Source organism: Muscardinus avellanarius, assembly GCF_963383645.1.
Source record: "Muscardinus avellanarius genome assembly, chromosome: 1".
NCBI lineage: Eukaryota > Metazoa > Chordata > Mammalia > Rodentia > Gliridae > Muscardinus > Muscardinus avellanarius.
Window position 1 is genome coordinate 1,284,943 of NC_137786.1, and position 26,999 is coordinate 1,311,941.

Sequence of the window (26,999 nt, forward strand, 5' to 3'; positions counted from 1 at the left end):
AGCAGACAAGTCATGAACTGTGTAGATGGGAAATTCCCTGGGTGAACTCACAGGCATTGTACTGAGCAGAGAAGCCAGCCGGGGGTCGGGCTGTGTCATACGGAGCCCTAGGCAGGCAGAGCCTGTCCTGGGTGACAAGGTGGCCCGTGTGTGTGTGGAGGGGCCGCTGGAGGCATGCGCGGGGAATTTGGGGGGTCACCAGGGTGTGCAGTGTTTTTATGGATTGCATGGTGTGTGCATCTGCCAAACACCATCACATTGTACACTCAAGTTTTGTGCATTTCACTGTACGTGAAGTAACAACAGCAATACCAAAATCACGCTGCAAATACTGACCTCTGGTTACAGGCTGGCCTTGTTACTTTAATGGAGTTGCATACCTAGATCCCCTTTTGGTGTATTCTAGGCCTCAGCAAATCAGCAAAGATCTTCACGAGAATGGGAACTGACATTTCTCAAGGTTGGAGAAGGGAGCTATATGTTTAGAAAAATAAAAGACCAGCTCGTCCCCTGTGCTTGTGTCTTGGGGTTGGAGAGCGTGAACTCCGGGCCCTGTTTCTGGAGACACCCGTTCTGTGGTCTCCCACAGCCACATGCAGCCCGCCCTACCTGTCAGCCGAGGTGCCCAGCAGCCCAGGCTCCGTGACGTGGTGAGCACCCCCATGCCCCGCTCCACCTTCAGGAACGGGGATCCTACTCAGAAAGACAGGGTGCCGCCAGGCTGGGACTGAGAGAGCCTGGGCATCTGCGGTTGACAGGAATCAAGAGAACTGCCCAGAGAGTTCCGAGGACAGTTCCCACCTTGCAGTTCTCTGTAACAAGTCGCCTTAAAACTTCTTTACCTAAAACGACAGTTTGGCCGGGCGTGGTGGCGCACGCTTGTCATCCCCGCGCTTGGGAGGCGGAGACAGGAGGATCGCGCAGGTTCGAAGCCAGCCGCGCGCGCTGGCTTAGGAGACCCTGTTTCCAAATAAAAAAATGTAAAAATAGGTCTGGGAGTGTAGCCCGGAGGTAGAAGGGCTTCCAGGAACCCCAGTACCACCAAATAAATAAATAAAGCAACAGTTTGTCATAACCCCCTCGGCTACACGGGCACCCGGGAGGCTGTGAGGTTTTCCCTCGGGGTCTTTGGGGGGATTAACTTCGCATACAATTGATTATCCTGAGTCCAGACTGCTTGGGACCAGAAATGCTTTGGGTTCCAGCTTTTATTTTTTTAGTTTTGGAATATTTGCATGCACGTGGTGGTATCTTGGGGTCGAGTCCCAAGTCACTGTCCTGGTGGCCGCAAGCCCAGAGTGGGGCTGAGGCCAAGTGGGATGGGACTGCAGGCCTTGGCCTTTCTGCCTCCTATGGCCTCCTGCCTCCCCTGAGGGGTCTCTGTGATTTCAGGGCCCTCCCATCATCCAGGGAAACATCCCCATCTAGAGACCCTTGAACGGCCTTTTTGCCGTAGACGGGAACCTCAGGAACTGGGGCTCAGGATGTGGGCACTGCGGGGTCTTCAGGTCTCTGACTGCCTGCCGGCCGGATCTTTGTCATCCTCACTCAGAGGCCTCGGCCTCCGCAGAGCCTCCCTGGCCGGCAGAATTGGTCCTCTCCAGGGCACTGCCTCTCCTCTGGCCTCCAGCACACGCCGCAGCCCCTTCTCTGCAGGCAAGGAGGTCTTTGACTCGATGACACGGGCATGTGGGATCTAGGTCGGGCAGCAGCAGCAAATATTTGCTCAATTAAAATGCCTGAGTAACTTTGCAGAGACAGCCCAATGAAGCCCTGCAGCCAGCCAGCAGTGGAGGCAGCCTGGGCTTTTGTCAAAATGGTAAGTGCTGGGGTCACAGACTCTGTGAGGCTGGGAGAAACTGGAGGTTTTTTTTTTTTTAAGGAATAAATAGGAGAAATGCCAGAAACCACCGCACAGGGCTCAGGAGGGCGGTGACTCAGTGCAGCGGAAACTCGGCAGCTTAGATTGGTCCTCCTGAGGCTCGCGGCGGCTCGTCAGAGGAGCTGCATGCCGGCCAGTCTGTCTCGTGTGCACCTGTCAATCTGTATCTGTACATTCTGATCTAGTATACTACATGGCATGGCAGCTCCTCTGGACACGAGACTCCCGTCAGAAAGACACTTCCTCATCCCAACGCCACGCACATCTTTTTGAATATTCCTTTCTTCCTCCAAGCTCATCTTTGCTTTAAATGCATGGGAAACTGTGGAACTTGACATTAGAAACACTCATCATGGCCGGGGTGGTGGCGCACACTTGTCATCCCCGCGCTTGGGAGGCGGAGGCAGGAGGATCGCGCAGGTTCGAAGCCAGCCTTGCTGGTTTAAGAGACCCTGTTTCCAAATAAAAATGTAAAAAATAGGTCTGGGAGTGTAGCCCGGTTAGAAGGGTCTCCAGGAACCCCAGTACCACACACTCACACACACACACACACACACACACACACACACACACACACATCATGGACCTTAACAAACACACCTGTAAGAGCTTCTGAGCATCTCATGGACAGAGCCTCCACGGCACGCCTTGTGGTCTTGGGGGGAAAGTGTTTCTTTTCCATTACTAATTTTATCCCACTTCCCCTGGCGCAGCTCTGCAGAGAGCTCGTGGAGATGCAGAGAGCCGGGCTCACCCACCAGAGGTGTAGAGAGGCTGTGGCCGCAGGTCACCCGGTGAGGCAGACCCCAGACCTCGCCTGGCTGAAGCCCGGCAGCTGAGGGCCAGTGCTGGGGCACAGACACCCGAAGGCGAGGGCTGCACGGGCCCAGCTTCGCTCTCTTGCTTTGTGTAGGAGCACCACGTGACGATTTCCGCAGGGTGTGGAGCCCGCTACCGACTTGTGAGTCCCAGTGGCACGCCTGCAATCTCATCTTTGCTGGGTCCCCAGTCAGCCTGGGTGTCAGCACTCAGAGTTCTTCTTTTCCCATTTACAGGTGCATCTCTCCTGCTTAGACAAGGTTTTAACAAGGAATACCCACGGTACCAGCCACGAGGACTCTACGAAGGCAGGAAGGCCAAACTTAATAGTAAGCCGGGCGCGGTGGCGCACGCTTGTAATACCAGCATTCGGGAGGCTGAGACTGGAGGATCGCGGTTCGCGGACAGCCTCGGCTACTTAGTGAGACCCTCTGCAACTCAGTGAGACCCTGTTTCAAAATAAAGAATAAAAAATAGGGCAGGGGTATAGCTTGGAGGTCAAAGGCCCCTGAGTTCCATCTCCAGACTGCAAAAAAAAAAAAAAAAAGCAACGTAGGAAGTACTCACTTTCTGTATTTTTCTCCAAGGGTTTCTCCCAAATCTCTCCCATCTGAACCCATCTGAATGTATTTTTTTTTATTATTTCTACTGATTGGTTATTTCTTATTCAAAATAATTAAGACATGAAAGGCTTTGGAATTTTTTAAGATGCTGGAATATTGGTATTTGTGTGTATTGAGATATTTTGGGGATAGGAGAAGTCTAAATAAATGTTATTTATGTTCTGAGTATAAATGAAACCTTATACGCATAGCTTGAAGGAAATTTCATATAATACTTTCCCTTTTTTTGCAGAACTGGGCATTCTACCTCTGAGCTACAACCCACCCTATTCTTTACTCTTTATTTTGGAACAGGGCCTCACTGAGTTGTGGGGGACCGCACTAAATAGCCGAGGCTGCCATGAATCCGCTCTCCCCCGTCTCAGCCTCCCAATATTGGGATTACGAACGAGTGCCACCATGCCCGGCCAATCCTTTCTTTTTAAATGTTTCTTTTGATTATTTTACTGGTGCATTGCAATCACATGTCACAGTGAGTTCAAGGTGGTAAACGTATTCACGCGATAGTTCCCATGCTCCAGTGTTTTGACTGCGTCACACGAGGTCAGGGGTCAAGTTGTCACTGGGGCATCGGTCGGCTCCTAAAGTCTCAGATTTGGGAGCATTCTAGATTTAGGATTTTCAGATTATAAATGCCTAACCTGTAACATTTTCTTCTGTTTAAAAAGAGAAATTTGTTATGTGAAATTTGCAGTTCAGCGCAGTTTTCTTGTGCTAGGTACTAGCAAGATGGCCCCTTGACACCTGATGCCAGGGGGCCCTTGCTTCGGGAGCTGAGGCTGGCCCTCCCTATCTCCTCCGAGCCCAGGGATTCCCCGGCAATAGCTCTGTGGTCAGTGTCCTGGCTGTTGTCCCGAGGCAGGGCCTGGTCCCAGGGAGCCCTGGGCAGATCTGCTGGAAGCTGTGTCAGCTAGAACCTCCTGACTCCTGCCCTGACTCCCCCGTGTGCTGCTACCGGATGTGGCTGGGGAGAGGAGGCGCTGCTGTCCACTGCAAGTGCTGGATACACAAACCTCAGGATTCTCCCCATGGTGTCCCTGGATTTCCTGCTGGAGCAAGCCGTGTGTGTGTGTGTGTGTGTGTGTGTGTGTGTGTGTGTGTGCATGTGCGTGCATGTGTGTGTGTGTGCATGGGCTTGCGTTCGTGTGTGTGTATATTTCTTTATTCATTTTGTCAGCACCCTTACGTTATGCACTTCCAAATTCAAGTGGGCTTCGGTGACTCAGACAGGCTCACCCTTTCAGACAAATTTCAAGGAATATCCAGAGAAGATCCATTTCTTTTTTCTTTACTTTGTATTCCCTGACTAAAAACAGACAACAGAGTAATTCAATGTAAAGAAAAAATAAGGCAAAGCACATCAGAGAAGGCCTGACCCCAGTGGGGGCTGCTCCCTCAGTGCCAGGCCGGGGACAGACCTCCTGGTCTGGAGCTGAAGCCCTGCCCTGGTGTGGGCTGCCCCTCACCGCGCCCTAGGTCCTGGACTGGGGGCTCCCATGCACGCCTGCCCTTTCTTTCCCTTTCCTCGCCTGGGATCCATCACAGCCTGTCCAGGATCAATGGCCCCGCGCCCCATGGTTCTTCCTCCAGGGAACCACACTGATTGTGTCTCCAGAACAGGGCTTCACATCTTACCTCCTCTCTCCTCCTTCCTTTCCAGGGTCCACCCTGAGCCCGTCCAGATGGACGATGTCCAGCCCTCCCCACTCCTCGCTCCTGGGCCCCGCCCTGAGCTGTATCTAGGGCGGGTCACCCAGGGCTCCATGGCCACGCCAGGCCAGGCGGGTCTGCTCCTCCTCCCTGCGGTGAATCCTGGATTCTTTCCCATTCAGACCCGACTTCCCTGCCTGGGGGGTCTGAGACCAACAACTTTCCACATCACTGACTACTGTGCTACAAAGACTGTCCACCGGCATAAACCCTCCTCTGCGATTGTAAGGACTATTTGTAGGATGTAGACACTTCTCTGAGAAGCTAGAAGGCAGTGCTAAATCTACTTGAAGTATTTCTCCAGAGAGGTTAGCAGGCAGGCTCTGTGGGGCTTGCTTGTGTTCCTACCTTTATGTCTCAATTAATATTAAACTTTCTGGAAGAGTTTTTTTTTTAAATTAGTAAAAGCATTTACAGGTAGCCTTTTGTTTTTAAGAGTGTTGTCATACTTGGCAATTAATTTTTTTAACATTAGAATATCTCTATTGAAACAAACAACCTCTTTTCCTGGCTCTGGGTTCTTTCTTTAGGAGTGACTTTGTTTTTAACCCTGGCTGGGCAAACCCCGCCTGGACCTGGCTTCTCCTGGAAAGCTTGCTAGTCCAGCAGAGGGCTTCTTTCTGTCACCAGCATTCCTCAATGGGCGCTGGGCGGCGCTGGGGAAGGAGAACCGGCCTCATGTGGCCTTGGAGAGGGACCAGGACGCCCATTCCCGTGGTCCCCGAGATCCTGTTCTCCTGCCGGCTCCAAGTGAAGAGTGGAGGGCAGACACTTCCACCCAGACACGGTGTCGGTGTCGCTGCAGCCACCTCTGGTCCTCGGCGCAGCATGCTGCTATGACTCACCTTCCGCGTCAACAGCAGAGAAACTCAGACAGGGACAGCACCGGCGGTTAGGAGACTCCCAGTAACCCCAGCTTCTGTCTTGTTAGGTCTTTGGCGGGGAGAGGGGAGGCCGTTCCTCCCTGCACGGGGACGGCTCCATATCACTGTTACGATCCGCATGAAGGCGTGTCTTACTAGGGAGGTAAGATCCTCTCCAGTCCTTCCTAGTACCCTCCCATGCCCAGGCCTGATCGCCTCACCGTCCCAGAAGCCTCTTAGAGATGACTTTGTGGCCAGCACTGTTCACAGGCAGCCAGGCAGACATGGTGACGTTCTTTTCTCCAGGGCGCCCTGCCTCCGTGTGGTGCTCATTCTCCTTGCAAAATGCTGCTCAAGTTTGTCTTGAATTTTGACAGACACATCACCCCGTGTCGAGGCTTGTGCCCCGGACTCCACCCTAGAAGGTATTCCTGATCGCACCTGCATGGGTGATGTCTGGAATTCGACCCCGCCACACGCGCTGGTTTCTGTCCACAGAAGAAATTCATCATTTCACACCTTATCCAGTTGTCTGGGCAATTAGCTCAGCCCAGGCTGTGTTGCTTTTCAGAACTGATGAGTGTTCCTTCAGGACACAGATTCAATCTGGTGCCATGTTTAACAGGACCAGGCCGAGAGGGGTACCAGGACTCATCAAGGGGCTCTCCTTACTGACCACCTAAGTGATCAACATTCACCATGGGTCAGCCCGACGTCACCAACAGCCACTCTCAGTGGGTCCAGGTTCTTGAATACTTTTAAAAAGACTTTGGAAAATGCATTGTTGAGCCGCATACAGACATACTAAAGCAATAGCAATATTAGCAAAAAGAAAAAAAATTAGCTATATTGTTTTCCTGGTAGCAAACCTGTGGCCAGTGATGATTATTGTTTGCTCCTGCATTCTTAATGACTTTCATTGAACATTGCAGGCACTGAGCCCCAAGTTTTAGGTGACCTAATCTGACTCTCACTAAATATTAGCAATTTATTAATATAATGTTCATGATATGGAATCTCAACTGATCAGTGTGAAGTTTCAGAGTCCATCTTTATTTACTTTCAAAAATGATGACATCAGCCGGGCGTGATGGCGCACACTTGTAATCCCGGCATTCGGGAGGCTAAGACCTGAGGATCGTGGTTCATGGACAGCCTCAGCTACTTAGTGAGGCCCTCTGCAACTTAGTGAGACCCTGTTTCAAAAAATAAAGAATAAAAAATAGGGCAGGGGGTGTAGCTCGGAGGTCAAATGCCCCTGGGTTCCATCCCCAAACCTGAAAAAAAAAAAAAAAAACAAACGCGATGACATCATTTGCCCAAGGCCACATCGTTTGTCTCCACCTACACTGTGAATTAGACTCTGCAAGTTTCTTGCTCCCATTCGGTGAAGTTCTGTCTACATAGGAGGGATGCATACATGTGCTTTAAAAATGGAAGTTCACAGAGACAACCTGAGAGCACATAGAATCCATATCAGGAGAAGCGTCCTTTTCATAATAGCTGCGTCCCATGGCCAGTCTTTATACCCTTAATGACAGAAAGGGGTTTAGGGAACTTGGCAAGGAAATTCCTTGGAGCATTTTTTATTGTGGCTATAAGGGGTATGGGGTTTCTCCGCATTAGTGCGACGGTAGAAACAGTAGCTATTCGCATGCTCAAGGCCAGCAGGTTGTGACTGTAGAAGCTCTGGTCCACTGGAAGCAAAACCAGGGAGGAGAGGGACGGAGCCAATGTCCGGGGAGGCTCCCTCACGGGAGGCAGGTGGAGCTGTCCCTCTAGTCATGATGGAGGAACAGGAATCAGACGTTTACACTTCCTGTGAACAAGGACAAAACTGGACAAAATGTGCAAAACAGACACAAAATAACTAAATCAACGGGCACCGAGCAATCCACTTATGACAACAGAGGGAAAACACTGAGGTTGCCATGAGAAGACAAGCAAGATGAGCTTTACGTTGACACAGGCGTTCTGTCAGATGACACTTCTGGACCTCCACCCAGAGACTGAGCCTCTGAGCTGGGCCTGCTGATGTGCTGGGGCCGGCGGCGTCAGGGTGCAGTCGTGCCCATGTGCTGGGAGGCTGAGGTGGGGGTTCCCAGGCAGAAGGGAGACCTATAGAAAAGTAGCTCATGAACACAGCGGGGTCCCCTTGCATCTTTGCTGGATAGTGAGACACGTGTGTGTAAAATGAGGCATGAGGAGGTGGGTCAAAGGAAACAGAGCTCCGACCTTGGCAGTGTGCGGCGTGTGCATAGTTAAGTGCATGTCCATGCCTTGAAGAGCCAGCGTGGACAGCACTTGCTAGTCGAGCAGGGCATCTGACAGAGGACAAGTGAGGTCGCATGCTGATAACAAGTGTGAACTGTCCTGAGGAGACAGACTACTCCAGGGCTGCCCCCTGAGGACTTAGAGGAGTCCCTGGTGCAGGGCTCTTTACAAGCCCTGCAAGGCACTGGCAGAACAAATAGCAGCATTCTTTAAATAAAGATAACAAAATTACATCATAATGTCCAACCTCTAGCAAAAAAAAAAACCCCTAGACAATCTAAAGAAGCTGGAGAGTGGGACCCTTGGTATTAGAGATTTCAAATCTCCCCCAGCACTGCCTCTGTTAGGCAATGCAGCTGGGTTGCAGGTGGCGCACAGTGGGCGGAGCTGGGTCCTAGGGCGGGGCCCCAGGAGCTAGAGCTGCCTGGCCACGCCCCCTCCTCCTCTACAGGGCTGAGCACAGCTTTCCTCTGCCCACGCGCTGCCACCCTGGAGATGGCCAACCATGGCTGACCTCTGGAACTCTGGAACTGTGAATCCATATAAAATTTTCTCCCTATAATTTGTGCTTGCCAGGTATTTTGGTCATAGTGATGAAAAAGCTGACTTAGGACACGTGGGCGTGCTGAAGTTGGCTAAAAGTAATGTCTGAGAAACAGCGGGGATGGCGAGGTCAGTAGGCGAGAACTTAAGTAATTATTATAAACAGTATGAGGAAAACGAAATATATTAAAACGGAAGTTCAGAGATGAGGAACACGGTATGTGAACTGAAACAAACAGCTGAGGGGATCGAGAGAACAGATTAGACACTGCAGAAAAGGCAGCGATGTAACTCTCAGGAATGATCCGAATTAAAGCGCTCAGCGCAAAAGATTGATACGAGATTCAGCAAAGCATTATTTAACATGCGAAGCCATAAATGCTGTCTAATATTGATGAGACTGATGCCCTGAAGATGAGGACAGAAAGAAATTGTAAAGACATTGGCGGAAAAATTTCTCAAAATCGATGATATTTGTAAACCTACAGCTCCAAGAAGTTGAACGTACTTTAAGCAGAACAGAGTCAAAGAAAAACAAGGGCACGTCATGGCAAATTGTTGACAACTAGGGATGAAGTAAAAATATTTTAAAAATCTATAAAAATAAAACACATTGCACACCAAAAAACAAAGATGACAATGACCGCCAATATGTCATTCTAAAGTATGGAAGTTGGAAAACGACTGAGTGACGTCGCTACAGCTCCCGAAGGAAGAGCTCAGTCTACAGTCTACTACCCAGAAAATAAACCTTGGAAAATGCAATGAAACAAAGGGCTTTTCAGCTAAAACCTGAGAGTTTGTGGGTCGGCATGCATTATAAGACAGTAAGTCTTTAGTGGAAGCGAAATAAAAATATTTATTCAAAGAATAATAACAAATAACTAGAAATAGTAAAAATACATATATGTGAGGTTTTTAATATAGGTGTGTGTAAGTAAATTGAAATGTATGTTCTCACAAAGACTTGAGAACAAATGCTTTCAGTTTTCTCTTTTTTGTGTTTACTAATAAAAGGAATGACCCAACTGTTCATCAACACATCAATGCACAAACAGAAATATCTGTTCAATGGAATAGTAATTAGTGACATGAAGAAAAAACAATCCTAGTCATAACAGCTTAAAACACCTAGGAATAAACCTAGCCAAAGAAGTGAAAAATCTCTATGGCTACAAGTATAGAACACTGAAACAAGAAAGTGAAGAAGCTATTAGAAGATGGAAAGACCCCCCATGTTCATGGATCGGCATAATTAACACTGTTAACACGGCCACATTGCCAGATGTGACTTTCATCAAAATACTACTGACATATTTCACAGAACTAGAAAAAACAACCCTAAGGTTGACATGGAAAATAAAAAAATCCATAATAACCAAAGCAATCCTGAGCAAAAAGAGTAATGGTGGAGGTATCACAATACCTGATTTTAAATTATACTACAGAGCTACAGTAACAAAAAAAACTGGTACTGACATAAAAACAGACACATAGACCAATGGCTAGAATAGAAGACATGGAGTCAAACCACACAGTTACATTTATCTGATTCTTGACAAAAGTGCCCAAAGGTGCTGGGAAAATTGGCCATCCATTTTGATAGGTCGGGTCTCTCCCTTCCTCCAAGGGACCCACAGTGGGGACAGGAGGCAGAACCCTGGAAGCCAGAAGCGGAGATATTGTGAGACTCTGGGTGTCACGAGACTCCAAACATCGCGAAACAGACTCCAGACATCGTAAGACTCTGAATATCATGAGAGAATCGGCATTACCACGCTGCTAGCCCCCAACCCTCCTCCCCACTTTAAACATCGGCACTTCTGCTCCGTCGCATGACTCTGCCGACCGACGGGCTACAGGCCGACTGCTGACCACATGGCTCATCGGTCCCTTCCCCCACATTTGGCAAACCCTGATGATTAGGTTGATTAAAGCAGCTTTCAATAACCTGGTGGGTGTTTGCCTCCTCGCGACACCCCCACTCAATTTCAACGTTACACATTTGTAAAAGAATAAAACTAGATTCTCATCTTTCACCCTGCACAGAAGTCAACGCAAAGTGGATCAAGAAATACAAGGCCAGAAACTCTGCAACTGTTAGAAGAAAACAGAGGGGAGACCCTTCAGCATATGAGAGCAGGAAGTGACTTACTAAAAGGACTCACAGAGGTCAGAAAATATTAGCAAGAATCGACAAATGGAACAGCCTTAAATTAAAAAGCTTCTGTCCAAAAAAGAATGTGGGAAGCCTGCACTATGGGAGAAAATCTCTGCCAGATACTCTTCCAATACAGAATTAACATCCAGAATACATAAAGAACTAAAAACAGTTAACACTGGAGAAGCAAGAAACTCAGTCAATGGATAAATGAACTGGACAGACACCACAAAAGTAATATGGTTGGCCAGTAATTACATGGAAAGATGTTCACCATCTTAGCCATCGAGGACATGAGAGTCAAAACCAGACTGAGCTCCTATCGCATTGCAGTCAGAAGACAAGCACCAGGAGTACGAACAGTAATAAACGCCGGCGGGGGTGTGGGGAAATGGGAGCCGCGATGTGCCGCTGCGGGGCTGTGGATTAGTACAGCCACTGTGGAGAGCAGTACGAGGCTCCTCAAAGGTCTAGCCACGGAAACCTCCTACGACCCAGCTCCACCGCTCCTTGGCATACACCTGAGCATTAAAGTCAGTCTGCTACAGAGATATGTGCAAATCTACGCTTATTGCAACAGGAGTCACCATAGCCAAGTTTAGGTGCCCATCACTAGAGCAGTGGATAAAGAAAACATATACACAGTGCCATATTCTCCTGCCACAAAGAAGAAGCAAACCATGTCGTTTCAGGAGAATAAACAGAGCTGGAAAGCGGCATGTTGAGTGGGATCAAGCCGGCTCCGAAGGACAGTGTCACGTGCCTGTCCCCAGCTGTGGGATCCGGGGAGGACGAGGTGGAGCGGCAGGGGATCTGCTGGAGAGGAGCAGGGGTGTGGGCGGGCACGAGGAGAGGGGCCGCGGGCAGATCTGAACGAGGCATGCTGGATATGCCACGAACTCCCCAGTATTCGGTATGAAAATGCACTCATAAAAATAAAACACGAAAAAGAAAGAGACCTATTGAGGCACACCGACATCGATGAATCACAAAATATGTTACACTGAGTCACCGGAGGAGCACAGAGTGCCAGATCACCATGGCCCTAATTGGCAGACGGTGGAGAATGGCACTGAATCTCTAGACTATGCAGGCAGCCGCTGTGGGTGGGGGCGGGGAGCAGCAGGAAGGAGCCGTTTTGAGTACATATCTGTAACCTTCCTGCGATTCTAGCAGCAGGAGGACCTCACACAGGTCCTGGGAGGCAGGACCTCGGTCAGCACCAGGGAGACCTGGGTGCCGCCCCTTTCGCATTTCCTAACTGTGCAGGTGAGAATTAAGAGCGTGCATACTCATACGAGGCCAAATCATGTCTCTGGAATGAGACATACTCCCTTTGGAAGCAAAGCATGTGTGGGTGCACTTTGCTCCCGAGGGGCGTGTCTTCCGAGGGGAAGCGTGCAAGCTGCACGAGGGTGCTCTGTGCAGCCAGCGGGCTCCCGGGCTCTCCATCCGCTGTGGCCGCAGACCCTGCTTCTCCAGTTGACATCTCTATTCTTTTGTTGGACAAATCTGCGCACTGACTTGTGAAGAAATCGATACTGTTTCCCGGTGCCCCTCCCGGGTGGGCGCACTGATGGATTACGGGCCCCTGAGCCCACCTCCAATTTTGTTATCACTCCGCGCTTTTGCTTTAGGGCTGAGCGCTTGATACCATCTCCAGCGGACGACATCAACCAGTTTCCACGACCTTATCCTCTGGCCGCTGTATCCCTGGTGACTGAGTGTCAGCGAGGCTATAAAGCCACAGTCCTATCTCCTGGATCTCAGGGCCAATTTATGAGGGGCTGTGTTACTGACAACCCCCCAGAGCCAGGCGGGGGCGTATCCACGGCATCTGGGCTGCCGAGCTGACTCCGCACTGTTACCCGTGTTTAGAAGGCGCACCTCCACTGTATCAAGTCGCCCCTCGGAACATGATTTCCTCAGCCCATCCTGGGGCAGGACAGGTGGGGTGCTGGGAGCCAGGAGCCCACAGTCAGCAGCCTGCTTCTCTGGTAGGAATATTGTATGTGGTAGAGGAATCAGGGCTTCCTCCACTCTGGGTAATCTGACCATTTGTGGTTCATGTCCCTCTGCGTGTGGGAAGGGAGATGTCCAGGAAAAGGGTCTCTCTGGACCAGCCCAATGCCCAGATATGACCCCAGGACCTGATACAACCCAGGTGTGCCCTTGGATCCCAGTACAGCGCAGGTGTGCCCCATCCCAGTACATCACAGGTATGCCCCCAGACCCCAGTGCAGCCCCGGTGTGCCCCCAGGCCCCAGAACAGCCCCGGTATGCCCCCAGGCCCCAGAACAGCCCGGGTGTGTCCCATCCTAGTCCAGCTCAGGTATGCTCCTGATATCAGTCCAGCCCAGGTGTGTCCCATCCTAGTCCAGCTCAGGTATGCTCCAGATATCAGTCCAGCCCAGGTGTGTCCCATCCTAGTCCAGCCCAGGTATGCTCCAGATATCTGTCCAGCCCAGGTGTGTTTCCAGACCCCAGTGCAAGTGATTGTGTGCCAGCAGACAAGACAGACAGTCGGCACTGTGAAGGGAGCTTCCTCCAGGACAAAGGCAGCAGAACTTCCAGAAAGACTGGCAGGCCAGGTGAAAAGTGGCGATGGTTGGGGAGGATGGCGGGAGCAGCCCCCAGGGCCTGGGAGGCCAGTCCAGGTGTCCCGAGCACCACACAGAGCCGACAGGCTGCCGGGCAGGCAGGAGCGGAGGTCCTCCCATAGGCTGGCCTGTACTTGCCGGCCAGCTCGCCTTGTCTCCTGACCCAAGCGTGCCTTGGAATTTAATATCAGTGAAGGTCCATGGCGGCGCCCATCTCCCAGGTGGGTGCTGGGCATTTTAACTAAGCTATCTCACCATCCTTCACAATAACCGTACACGCTGATCGTAAGTCTACTCTACAGATAAGAGGTTGACTTAGTGAGGTCAGTGAGTTCCCCACGCTGCCCAGAAGGGCCAGGAGGCAGACTGACCTGCACCTGGATGGTCTGGCTCTGAAGCCTGGCTGCCCGTGTCTTGGCTATGGCTCGGCACGCAGCATAGCGGCTTGACTTCCCCCAAAACCACCTGGAGATCCTTGGCCAGGCCCCAGGTCTCTCTGCACGGTTGTACCCTATTTAGCATAGCTCTGCCCACGATCAGTGTACATTAGAGCCTGCTGAGCAGACAAACAGACAGGCCATCTTTGAATGATGAATGCCGGCATGCGGAGGTTTCTAAATTCAGCTCAGACCAAACTAAGATAAGTGAATTATCAGGAAACGGAAATTGTGCCAAAGTATACACTGTGCTTATATTAGTAACTTTGCCATAATTTGAATCATCAGTTTGATGTTAAGATGTAATTTCTTAGCCGGGTGTGGTGGCACATGCTTGTAATCCCAGCATTTGGGAGGCTGAGACAGGAGGATTGTGGTTTGAGGACAGCCTAAAACTATTTAGTGAGGCCCTCTGCAACTTATAAATAAAGAAGAAAAAATTGGGCTAGGGGTGTAGCTTGGAGGTAGAACGGCCCTGGATTCCATTCCCAGTACTGCAAAAAAGTAATTCATTTTCTTTTTTCTTTTTCCTGTTTTCTTCTTTCTTTCTTTCCTTTCCTTTATTTATTCATTTTGGTGGTACTGAGGATTGAATCCAGGGTCCTTCTACCTTCAGGTTATACCCGCAGGCCATTTCTAGTTTTTATTTTGAAGCGGTCTGGCTAGGGTGCTGACAGTCTTTCTACCTTGCCGTGTCTCTCCTCAAACCCAGCCTGCGCTCCTCCAGCTCAGCCTCCCGAGGACCGAGGTTACGGCGGTGTGCCACCACGCCTGGCTAAGGCACAATTTCTTAAGAAGTTAGCTAACGATTCTGTTAGAAGGGGTTTTATATTCCAGGCATCTCCACGGCATGGGGGCAAAGGGCATGCATTCCTGATTTCAGCGACTCAACGGCAGTATGTCAACTTCCAGCAGGAAACCCGATCTGAGTTTGCACAGCCCGAGTCTCCTCGAGTCGATAACTCACCGTTTTAGGGTATTGAGCCATTAACACCGAGCAGCTGGAGACCCCGTTCTCCACGGATCAGATAAACAAGTCATGAGATATTTTATTACAAAATGACGAGCCCACTTAGCCATCTTTTCACCAGTAATGGACTCATGTTAGATGTGAAGCGGCAAGAAATCTGCTTCCTCAGGGGGCAGCGAGAGCTTATGAAGTGGCCCCGTATCGAACCCTAGATGCAAGCCCGCCCTCGGAGCCAGTTCTGCAGAGCAGTGTTTTCCTCGGTCAACCTTATTCCAGACTCTGCGCAATGCCTTGTCTTACGCTATGCGGTGATTGCTATGCCGTGATTCTAGCTTTTCTGCTAGTCTGTAGCTGAAATGCCTTCATTACCTTGGTAACTTACGTAAGTGTCATTTGGCATATTTCGAAGTCAGTTCACATTAGGTAAGGGACTGAGGCCATTTTAAATCCATTTCCATGAAGATTTTAAATGACCTTTTTAATTTTATTTTTTGGTGGTACTGGGGTTCCTGGAAACCCTTCTGCCTCCAGGCTACACTCCCAGATCTATTTTGTACTTTTTTTTTTTTTTTGAAACAGAGTCTCTTAAGCCAGCACGGCTGGCTTTGAACCTGCGCGATCCTCCTGTCTCCACCTCCCAAGCGCAGGGATTACCAGCGTGCACCACCACGCCCGGCTTAAATGACTTTTAAATTTAGAAATATAACCATTATTGGCGAGGGCTGGTTAATATGTCACACAAGAAACCTTTCTTACAGCAGACATGACGGACAGAAACGGAGCCAAAAGCCCATGTGGAGCGGGATCGAGTTGTTTGGTAGAAAACTGTAAAAAGCCTGTGGAGTTCGCCTTCCCAGCATGATTTCTGAGTAACACTCAGAGAAAATTCTCCGACGTACAGTCCCTGTGATGCAGGATGAAGTGGCGACTGCCTGGGATGTGAGAGGCAGACCCAGCCCCGTGTGCTCCGTGTCCCCCGCACACTCAGGAGGGTCGCACAGGTCAAGTGCACTTGGGGAATCCCCTGTGGAGTGTTCTGTGAACAACCCACCCAGCTGCCTGTGGGGCCCTGCTTCTGCCTGTGAGCCGGCCTATTGCTGGCCCTTGCCTGCGGCGGCCTGCCCACGCTGGATGGTGTAGGGCCCTGGTGCCAGAGTGCACGCGTGGGTGCAATTGAAGAGGTGGAGTGGGGACAGAGATCTTGCCAGAGGCCTCTGCTAAGTGAGGAGTCCAAGGAACCATGCCTCAGGGGCCATCGGAAAGTGCCCTCTCTCCAGCGGATTCCTGGCTTTAACTTTGACTCTCACAGAGAGGACAAAAGGAAAACCAGCCCTTATCATCTGGCCACACCCGAACACTGGGAAGGCGCAGGTCTCTCCTGGAGGGACACACCTTAAACCAGGGCAAAGACTTCAAAGACTTACCCCTGACCAAGACGAATACATCATCACCAAACAAAAGGAAAAATGGGCTGCGACCCAGGACAGCCGACGCAGGACCACATGTTCCAGAGAAAGCACAGGAGACAGGCGTGTGCAGCTTATGCAGGAAACACAGAGGGGGTTCACAATCCTAGGAGTAACAGACTGCAAAACCGACACCGGGGTTGACGAGGAACCAGACAGAATGTGCAGAAATGAAATGTGGAATGCTAAAAAAATACGCTCCGTGTGCGGACGTGCGGAGCCTGCGTTCCAGCTGATGTTGCTTTCTATACAGCTTGGAAGACAGATCTTGAGGAATGGCACAGGATGCACAACCACGTTACAAAGAGGCAAAACCCGTGCGAGTGTTAGACAGGTGCCCAGTGTAAGAGTGGTGAGGAGCTGTGTTCAGAAAGGAGCGCCACGGACTCCCAAGAGCTGGCGCAGGGCTACTCTCAAATCCATGGAGACCAGCAGTCCCCAGCTAGACAACTAAGAAGAAACCCTTGCCAGACCCAGCACTGTGGTTAAAGCCAGTTGGCTAACGAGATGGTCTCTCAGCTTATGAAGAAAAGAGGGCAATCTGCTACCAAGGGGGAGAAGCATCGCACAGCAATAGGCGTCAAAGGCTAAGAGTTCACAGGGCTCTGGGAAGAGCTGGGTCCTAACCTGCCAGTGTGGGAAACGTCAGGACACGTTAGGAAGTACATCACTTCAACACCGGGTCCAAATTAGCCCTGGGCTGCGGCCACTCCACTTCCCTAACACACCTGCAACCCTCAAGAACGACCAGACCAATTCTGAAATGCTTCACTACGAAGAGGGGGGTACAATATCCTTTAAAGGAATACAACAAAACCTAGCATCCAATCACATAAAACGAACAATTTTCAATCCAGTGGAAAAATAAGGCATACACATCGACAGAAAAATATAACCCACACCCGAAGAAACATCGGTCAATAGCCCGATTCGCAACCATGGGGCCAGAAGAGAGAGGACCGACAAATTCCAAGTGCTAGAACTAAACAAACATGAGCCCTAAATAGTAAGCACAGTCAAAACATCACTCAAGAATGGGGGGAAGTGAAGATGTCTCCCAATGCGGCGGAAGAGCACTGCAGGGCGCAGCAGAGTCTTCCTTGGGAGGATGGGGCTTGGGTCCAGGAGGAAGGGCTGGGATGCTGCCTACTGAACACAGTCAAAACAGTGGCTTTCACCCTTCGGTTCCACAGAAACCACAAGCTGTTTAAATAAAAAATTGTGAAGTTGTGTCATGGGTTTATAATATAGCAGTTGCATGTCACATACCACCTATCACACGAACGGCAGGGAGGAAAGTGGGCCTTAAACAAGCCAGGTTTCAACCTTTGACACAGAAAGTGGGCCTAATAATAGTTAAAAATGTGTATCATAATTCCTTAGAGCAAGCATAAAAGAAAGGAATTTATAAAATCTGATGTAGTAATGTATGATATTAGCCCAAATAGGCAGGTGTAGGTGAGGCAGACAGACAGATGGCGTGGACAGACAGATGATGGATAGAAAATAGATAGGTAAGTAGTCAGGTAAGTAGATGGCCTGGCTGATAATAGAGAGAGAATAGGTCCGTGGGTAGATAATAAACTGACAGGTAAAATGGATAGTAGGTCACAGATATGCAGATGGATACGTAAGAGACTGGCAGATTATAGACAGATAGACGGACAGATAATGGGTAAATATATAATGATAGAAAGACAGGAGAGAATAGAGGCATTGTACTAACAATAGAAGTAAGAATGCAACACAAAATATTAAACTAGTCCAAAAGAAGACAGAAAATGGGGAATGTTAAAATAAAAATACGGACAATATCTTACAAGGTGGTAGATTTCAGTCTAACTGTATGAATAACGATGATAAACATATATTCTAAACACCTTGATTAAAAGGCAGATATTGCTAAATTAGATAAGAAAGCAAAGGCCCTTAATTATCAGCACCTAGGAAACCCACTTGAAGTGTAAGACCACATGTACAATAAAAATAAAATATAAGCCGGGCATGGTGGTACACGCTTGTAAGCCCAGCATTTGGGAGGCTGAGACGGGAAGGTAATGGATCGCGGCCAGCCTCAGCTACTTAGTGAGGCCCTTGGCAACTCGGTGAGACCCTGTTTCAAAATAAAGAATAAGAATTGAGCTGGGTGTGTAGCTTGGAGGAAGAGTGCCTTTGGAATACATTCCCAGTACCGAAAAAAGAAAAAAAAAAAAAAAAGGATAAGCTGTACACATCACAAGGACACAAATGCAGAGAAAGCCAAAGAGCCACTTCGATATCAGGAACATGTTTCCACACGGGCTGCCCCGAGGGTTGGAGGCCACTCACCCAGAGGAAAGGCCGGTCCTGGAGGAGACTGGCAGCCCCACAAGGTGCGGCCCAGAGACAAGGCTCATGCTGCGCTTGTGGGTCAGATGGAGCAGCCATAATAAAACGCCCCAGGCCTCAGTGGCAGCCGTTCACGCCCCAGGTCCCGGGGCCTTGCAGGGAGGACGGGCTGCTGCAGCTTTGGTGTCTGGCAAGGGCATCCCCCTGGCTGGTCCTTGCTGCTCCTCGCCTGGGCAGAGAGGGCTCTCCCGTCTCTTACTAGGTCCTGGATTCCATGTCCGGGCCCCCACCCTCAGGATCTCACTGCCTCCCGAAGGCCCCAGCTCCTAACGCCGTAGCAAGGGGCTGAGACTTCAATATGGGAATCGAGCCCATGGCAGACAAGAAGCAAAACCATCACAACGAAGAGAAATGGGTTGATCCCTAGCTACAGTTCTGTGCCAACACCACTCTGCAGGTGGTTAACGAGGCGGCTCCGCAAGGTGCTCTTTGGAGGTGCGCCAGGGCCTGGAGGGGCCTTCTGCATCGGTCCCTCCTGGAAAGGCCCTTCTGCCCTTGGGGACTGTGGGGTGTGACGGTCAGTCTGCGCGGCCAGCTTAACCTGACCATGGCACGCTAATATGGCGTGACTTTGGTGTGATGATGGCATGGTTGGCCCGGGTGAGGCAGACTGGAGGGGAAGTCCTGCCTGAGCACGGGCAGTGTGGTTCTGATGGGCGTGGGACCTGGATACAGAGAAAGCCCGCGAAGGCGGCGTGGTTCTTCCTGAAGGAGGCGCGTCTGCTCTCGTCTGAGGTGTTGGCCTCCAGCTCCTTGAACCAGCCCTCCACCATCGTTTCTCCGGGGAGCTTCCTGGCCTTCCCACCTTGGACGGGGCTGCGTTATCTGCCGCTCCAGTTCTGAGACTCCGGCCCTTGAACGCTCCGCCAGCCCCAGGTTCCCTGGCTCTCGGCGGGCAGTTGGCCCCTTGGGACCACGCTGCCGTGGACTGTGAGCTGACTCGATGACCCCCTGCCACGTACGTGCCGTGACTGCTGCTGCTCCAGTGCGCTCTGGTGGATACGCAGGGTGCCTCGTTTGTGCAGGCGCTCTTCACCAGGGCCTGCGCCTGCCGGCAGCCCCTGTCTGTGGGCACGGCTCTGTTCTAGGGTGGTCCCTACAGCGTCCCTTAAGCCATCTTGGCAGGCGACCTGGGCTCCTGTAGGCCCTCTGAAGGAGGGCCTGTGGGTTATGATGTGGCGTTGGTTGTGCAAGTGCCTGTCCTCTGGGGGAACGCCTGGAGCCTGGGTGTGGTGCTGGAATGAGCTTCCATTTATTCAGTCTCTGCTTTCAAAGCCCAAGTCTGAAAAACTGCCTGATAACTGTCGACTACGCAATTGGCTGTTGAAGCAGCTGGCCAACACCGGGCCCTCACCCCGGCCTCGGTGTGAAGCGGGCCTGTGAGCGCCTCTTCTTCAAATGCCTTTGACCAGCACGCCGCATTGCACGCCAGCACACTGGCACTTGGAAGCTTCCCTGCTGGCCACACAGAGTGCACACGGCAGCCTGGAGCTGGCCCCAGACCTCCGGACTCCGTGCCTGAGGCCCCCTCTTGTCAGCTCACGCCTGCGTCCTTCCCCTCCGGAGCCTTACCTGGGCAGGTTTTTTTATTTTATTTTTTTTTACTTTTTGTGGGTCTGGGGATGATACCCAGAGGCATTCAACCTCTGAACTGTAACCCCTGCCCTATTTTTTATTCTTTATTTTGAAACAGGGTCTTACTAAGTTACCGAGGGCCTCACTAAGTAGCTGAGGCTGTCCTCTGGCTTCAGCCTCCCGAATGCTGGGGTTACAAGCTTGCGCCACCACGCCTGGCGACCTAGGCAGGTTTTGAGGCACTTTCCTTGCTAGCCCAGGCTGTGCGCTGGCCCACCTGGATGCCCCTCCCTGAGCGGGCTCTGGCTCCTTGCCCAGCTCTCCTGGGCTCAAGCTCCCCGGTCTACTGTGATTAACAGAGCTCAGGACTCCAGACTCGCAGGACTTTTGCAGTGGGTAGTCCTAGGCCGCCTGTGCTGGCCAGGTGTTTGTGGGGCAGCGGCACTTCCCCAGCTCCCTTCCCGGCCTGCAGCAGGCTGGTCCAGTCCTCTGTGGCACAGCCCGCACCCTCCAAGCCTGGCCTTCCCTCTTCCAGGACCCTGGCAGGCTGGAGTTTACCTTCCTGCCACGAGGGGGACAGCTTCTGTCATGGGATGCAGGGTGGTACAGTCACGTAAATGTCCTCTGGGCAGCAGACTGTTACCTAAAGTGTGAAGGGCTCTGGGGGCCAGGGAAGGCGCCGTCCTCGCACACATGCACACACACGCACACGCACACACACGCACGCATGCACACACACGCACGCATGCACACACACGCACACGCACACACATGCACATGCACACACATGCACACACACGCGCGTGCACACACATGCACACACACGCACACGCACACACACGCATGCACACACATGCGTGTGCACACACACGCACACATGCACACGCACGCATGCACACGCACACGCACGCACACGCATGCGCACACACAGGCAGATGGCTCTTGATGTGGACACAGGGTTTCTTGCTTGAGTAAATTCTTCAAGGAAGAAAGCTGGATTAAGAAGTTACCGTCCAAGCTCTGATAACGCAAACTGTTCCTCTCTGGGTGTGTCTGTGGTCACGGCGCTGGTTGAACAGGCCTCGCGGTCCCCTGCCCTCCAGGCCTCTCAGAGAAGGAACTGGGTGGGTGCAGCTAGGCTTGCTTACTAATGCTTGTTATAAGTTGGGCAGTTTCTCAGGGGAGCAAGGGTGCAAGTTAATCCTGTAGCTCTTGGTGTTTCAAAGTGAAAAGAATGATCTGAACAATAACCCACTGGTATTTAGAAAATACCAGGCGTATCCTGCAGAGCTTTTTTTCTGTTGCTGAAAACATTTGGAATTTGAACAATTCCTTTTAAAGTACAGTAAAAAAAAAGCCCGAGCTTCTGAGGAGAGGGCCCCTGGGGTCTGGGGGGGTGGAGCGCGAGCCAGGCAGGGCAGGGAAGCGTTCTGCCTGCTCCGGAGCTCCTCCATCAGGCCCCGGCTCCGCCACCTGCGGGAAGGGCGTGGGGCCCAGGCCTGGGGTGAGCTCCTCTTTACTCCTGGGAGTCTTGCTCAAATCCTGCCTGGGTCAGTGGCACAAACTCAGAGGGGCACAAATCATGTAAACTTCCTCTGGTCAGCAGACACAGTTCTGAGAAAGAGCAGGCGTGGTGGCGCACGCTTGTCATCCCAGCATTCGGGAGGCTGAGACAGGAGGATCGCAGTTTGTGCACTACCTCAGCTGTTTAGAGGCCCTCCACAACTTAGTGGGCCCTGTTTCAAAAATAAAGGATAAAAAAAATAGGGCAGGGGTTATAGCTCGGAGGTCAAATGCCCCTGGGTTCCATCCCAACATCCGAAAAAAAAAAAGAAAGAAAAAAAGTTCTGAGTATGTACGGACATGCCACAGTGAAGCCCACTATTCTGTGTAATTAATATACACTGATAAAAATAAAAATAAATAAAGTTATGATGCTCCAGCCCTGGACTCTGGGCAACTCCCCATGGCAGCACAAGCCCTGCATGCTGGGCTGCCATGTTGCCCTGGCACCGCATTGGCCGGTCCACGCCACACAGCCTCTGGGTGGCAGCAGGGCCGTTACGAGGCGGTCTTTCCTGGTCCGAGTTTGTGACACCCATCTACGCTGGCTAAGTGGCTTCTGTGTTTGCTTTTTAGATGACTGCTGTTGAAGCCCAGTGAGTTACTTGGGACCTCAGGACCATTTCTGAGATTGGCCACGTTCTTTTCTGGTGTCAGTGGCTTTGGGAGCTATTTAGACCGTGTGAATGACTGAGGTGTATCACATCGACCGCTCCAGCTCATACTGTCTGAAGCAGCCTGCCCCTTGGCAGCAAAGAGAGGATAGGGTGCCCATGGCCCCTCTTACAAACATCGAAGGGCGATTCGGAGTCTACAGAGAAACGCCTGTCCTGTCCAGTCTGCTCATCTACCGGTAATCAAAGTGGAATGCAGGACAACTCATCTGCAGTCTGCCATTTGTAGCAGAAGCCAAGAATGTTCCTTAAGATACATTTGAAAAAATAAATTCTGACTCATAAGGTAGTCCCTTATTAATGGCTATCATGGTTTCCAGAGTGAAAATTTCTTAATGATCCCCATTGATCACTGTGGTAAAAATTTATTGAGCAGAAAAGTTAAGTATATGCTATAAGTGGAATGCACACCCTGGTTTCCATTGTTCCAGGAGAGAAGTAAGAAAAAACCCACCTGGCAGGGCACAGGTGGTCATGTGGGACTGAGGCAGAGTGCCTGGCAGCGTCCCCATCACTGGGAGGTGGGTGCCCAGTGAGGAGGTGGGCTCAGGTTTCCAAGGTGATTGCTGGACACAGCACCCTCCTGGATTACTAGGTAGTCATTCTCGTTAGAAAACTTGTTCCCTTCTCTCCCAGCCAAGTGGGAGGTACAGTACAGAGGTGTGGAGACCTGTGAATTCACACACCCACAGTGTACCGCCACGATGGTGCCAAGCTCGCAGGCAGATAACGGCCCCGCTGGCTTTGGGCTGATGCTGCTACCTCCACAGGGCCTCTCTGCCCCCTTCTGCTGCCCCAGCCATGCCGGACAATGCTGACGTTCTGCGGAGTCCACCTCCTGAGGCAGCTCAGCGTCCTGCGCTTGCCCAGTCTGCTTTGCTTCTCCCGACAGTGAGGGCGGCCTTCCCACCAGGAGTCGTACCGAGCTGATGGGCCTTGTGGAAACACGGGGCTCGGCTTCCCCTGTATCTCGAGGAGGCGCACACCATGGAAGGACAGCTTGGACAGACAGGGAGCTGCAGCCGTCCCAGGGAGAGGAGGTCTCTGGAGAGTGGGTTCCAGAAGGAGACAGGCCCAGGCTGCCTCTGAGGTCCCTCCCTGCCCTGGCATTCTCTGCAGATGACCTCCTTCTCCTGGAGACCCGCTGCTCTGCAGCTGACATCGACACGGAAGGCCCTGAGAAGCAATGGCTGCTCTGGGTGGAGGCCCATCCGCCAAGCTGGGAGATGTGACTGGCAGGGCGGGGTCCTGCGGGCCCTGGACTGGGGAGCCTGGTGGCAGGGCCTCCCTTAAGAAGGGCAGCGGCGCTCTGCGGCACTCTCGCTGCAGTGTGGATTTGCACAAAGGGCTCGGAGGGGCTGGTGGCTGTAGGAGGAAGAGGATGCAGAGGTGTGGGGTGGAGGCAGCCGCTGTGGACAGCTGAACAAGCAGGCCGTGGCCTTGCTTGAAAGGACCTGCGTAGAGCAGACCCAGCGCTGCACGCCCCGTGTCCTGCACAGAGGGCTGGGTCCAGCCTGCCGGCCGAGGGAAGGCAGCCACCCACAGATCACACTGGAGGCCGAGGGGCAGGAGCAGATGGGCCTGCACCAGCGGCGTGGGTCCAGCGCCTGCTTCCTTCCAGGGTGCCCTGGTCTCACGGTTTGGAGCCCAACCACATTGCTGGGCAAGGGAGAGAGGGAGCGAGCCCTGAACATTGTCCAGTGTCCACTTTGGAGGGCCCATCCTGAGCAGCAGACCGGCCTTCGGAGAAGGGGCTGCCGCGTTGAGACTGTACCCAGGTGGAGAGAGGCCGCCTCTTGCTGAGAGGAACGTCCTGGAGGTGTGTGCTGCCTGGCAGGCTGCACCTCACTGCCACCCTGCTTCAGGGGCTCCTGCGGGGAGGAGATGGCTCTGCTAGACACCCCCGGCAGGGACCTGCACGCACCCTAGCACCTGCCCTCCTGCCGGAAGAAATGCGCCTCCACCCAGCAGCCTTCTTGTATAGTTGTTATCACTATTATGATTATCACCATCCTCATCAAGTCGGAGCAAGGCTGTCGGGGTTCCTGGGAGGGTGCGGAAGATGTGGATGTCCCACTGCCTGAGGCTGGCTGGTGGTCCACAGGGACCCGTGGGTGTGCGCTTTCTGCCCCGTGTCTCCCTCTGCGCCCTGTGCCTCCTCCGGAGCCCCCCCTCCTGCTCAGCCGCCGAGTGCCGCTAACTCCAGAGCTGCCTGCCACACAAAGAAACACCCGTTTCCTTGTTTACTTGCTTATTTATTTGCTTGTGCAAAGGAGATTTTTAACAAGCCGCGTGCAAGGAGGGCTGACGGATGCCAAGGGCGAGGGGCCTGTCCCCCTCCGGGCGGCAGCCACGGGCATCGACCCGCAGCCTCATAATGGAGTCTAATAACAGCTCTATTACCGCCGGCCGCCAATTGGCCCGGGCGCCCTCCAAATGAGCCACAAAGAAGCCGGCCTGTCAATATTCATTCTGCTGCCCAGACGGCTCGTGGGGGCAGAGCGAAGGTGCTCCGCGCGGGCTGAACAACTTAACTCCTTGTCTCATAAAATTTAAGCCGCTATTGATCGCCTTCCTCTATTGTGTGAAGGATTAACACGTGCGCGCACGCACATGTGCACGCGCCCGCGTGTACACACCCCCGGGAGGCGGCCCGGACCCGCCCGCACCACCCAGGCAGGCTCGGCCCACCTCCCCGCCCACCCGGCATCATTCAGCAACATGAAGCAAATTAAATCAATGAATTCATCGTAGCAGATGGCCACTTTAACACTCAGTTAGCCTTTAGATAATTGAGCGCTGACTCCGGAATCATAAAATGGATGGCTCGTTTGTACATTTTACTGAAATAGATCACCGAGGTTAAATAAATGAAATCCCATTTGTCAGGCGGTAATAAATGGCCTCCCCTTCTGCAAACAGCTCTGTTTGGCCTAATAAATACAGGGACGTTACCGCGCTCCCCCTTGATGGGGTTACAGCTTAATGAAATGGTCTCCCTCTGCTTGTTTTGTGCCTCCTCCTGCACCGTGTGATAAGTAGCAAACCAACGATGCTTGTAATTACAATCTTACAGAAACCCGGCCAATCTGTATATAAATCTCACCCTCCAATTACAAGATGTAATAATTTTGCAGTCAAGCTGGTAATGAGGTCTAATACTCATGCCGGCGATAATCCCCGCTGGATGCTGACTCTATCAGATGTTAGCTTTGTAATTATACTGGCAGAAAATCATTATTTCATGTTCAGCAGAAAAATGAGGTTGGTGGGAAGTTAATTTTCTCTATGCTCTGTGAAGCGTAGACAAAATTTTAATGATTTAATCATTATGGTTCTCCCTTTTACAATTGACCCGCGATACTTGTGTAGAAACACTGGCACATTTAAAAGTCCCTGTTACCCGATAAAACTTGCCAGGTATGCAGCTTTTAATGTGAGAATAACTGTACACAATTAAACTATTACCCGGCCGACAGGGAGAACTCGTTTTATTTTTGGTTTTCATTATTTATGTGTGTGAATCGTGGAAATATTTATGTCCTGCCCGTGCTGTAACAAATGGCTAATTTTAAAAAAATGAGCTATGCTTTCCTGATTATGCCAGCCCTACAAAACAGAACCAAAGAAGGCGGGTCTGAGCAATTGAAGCTGAGTCTTCGCGGCGGCCGCTGTGTCTCCTGTGAGAAGCAGGATTTTAAAATGGGGGCACGGCCATTATGCCATGCGGGGAATTCTCAAGTCTGTCAGATTTCTGACTTCACTGCTAGGTGGTGTACAAACCAGCCACTTTTTTTTTTTTTTTTTTTTTTTTTTTTTGTGGTACCGGGGATGGGACCCAGGGGCATTCTACCTCTGAGCTATGTAGCCCCAGTTCTATTTTTTTTTTTTTAGCCCTTTTATTTTTTGAAACAGAGTCTCACTGAGTTGTGAAGGGCCTTGCTAAGTTGCTACAGCAGCCCGAGAACGTTTATCCTCTGGTCTCAGCCTCCCGAGTGCTGGGATTACAAGTGTGCTTTTAAAGACAGGTAAAGTAAAGTGCTTGGACGCTATTTTCTTTCTATATTTTTGGTGCTTCTCTGATGACGATGGGGGAAACCACAGATAAACTCATTGTACGTACAACAGCCCCACACCACTTGCAGCTAAAGAGAGAGAAGATGATGCGTGACTGGGGTGGCTGTTGAGCTGGACTTTGGAACAACCTCCAGCGCTTCTCCTGCCGTGTGTGCTCAAGCTAGCTTTCTTTGTCCTGAAGTTCCATAAACTGTCGGAGGAATGTTTTTATATTTTGTCTGTCTGATCTATTGTTGCCAGTACGTCAGCCCCCTCCTGTTCTCTGTGACCTGCTCTGGGTGCTACACAGCCCACATGCACGTGGGCTGATTGCTCTGTGAGAAAGCAGGACCGAGCTGCAGCCCAGTCCCTGGCTCCACACGCACCTTCCCCCA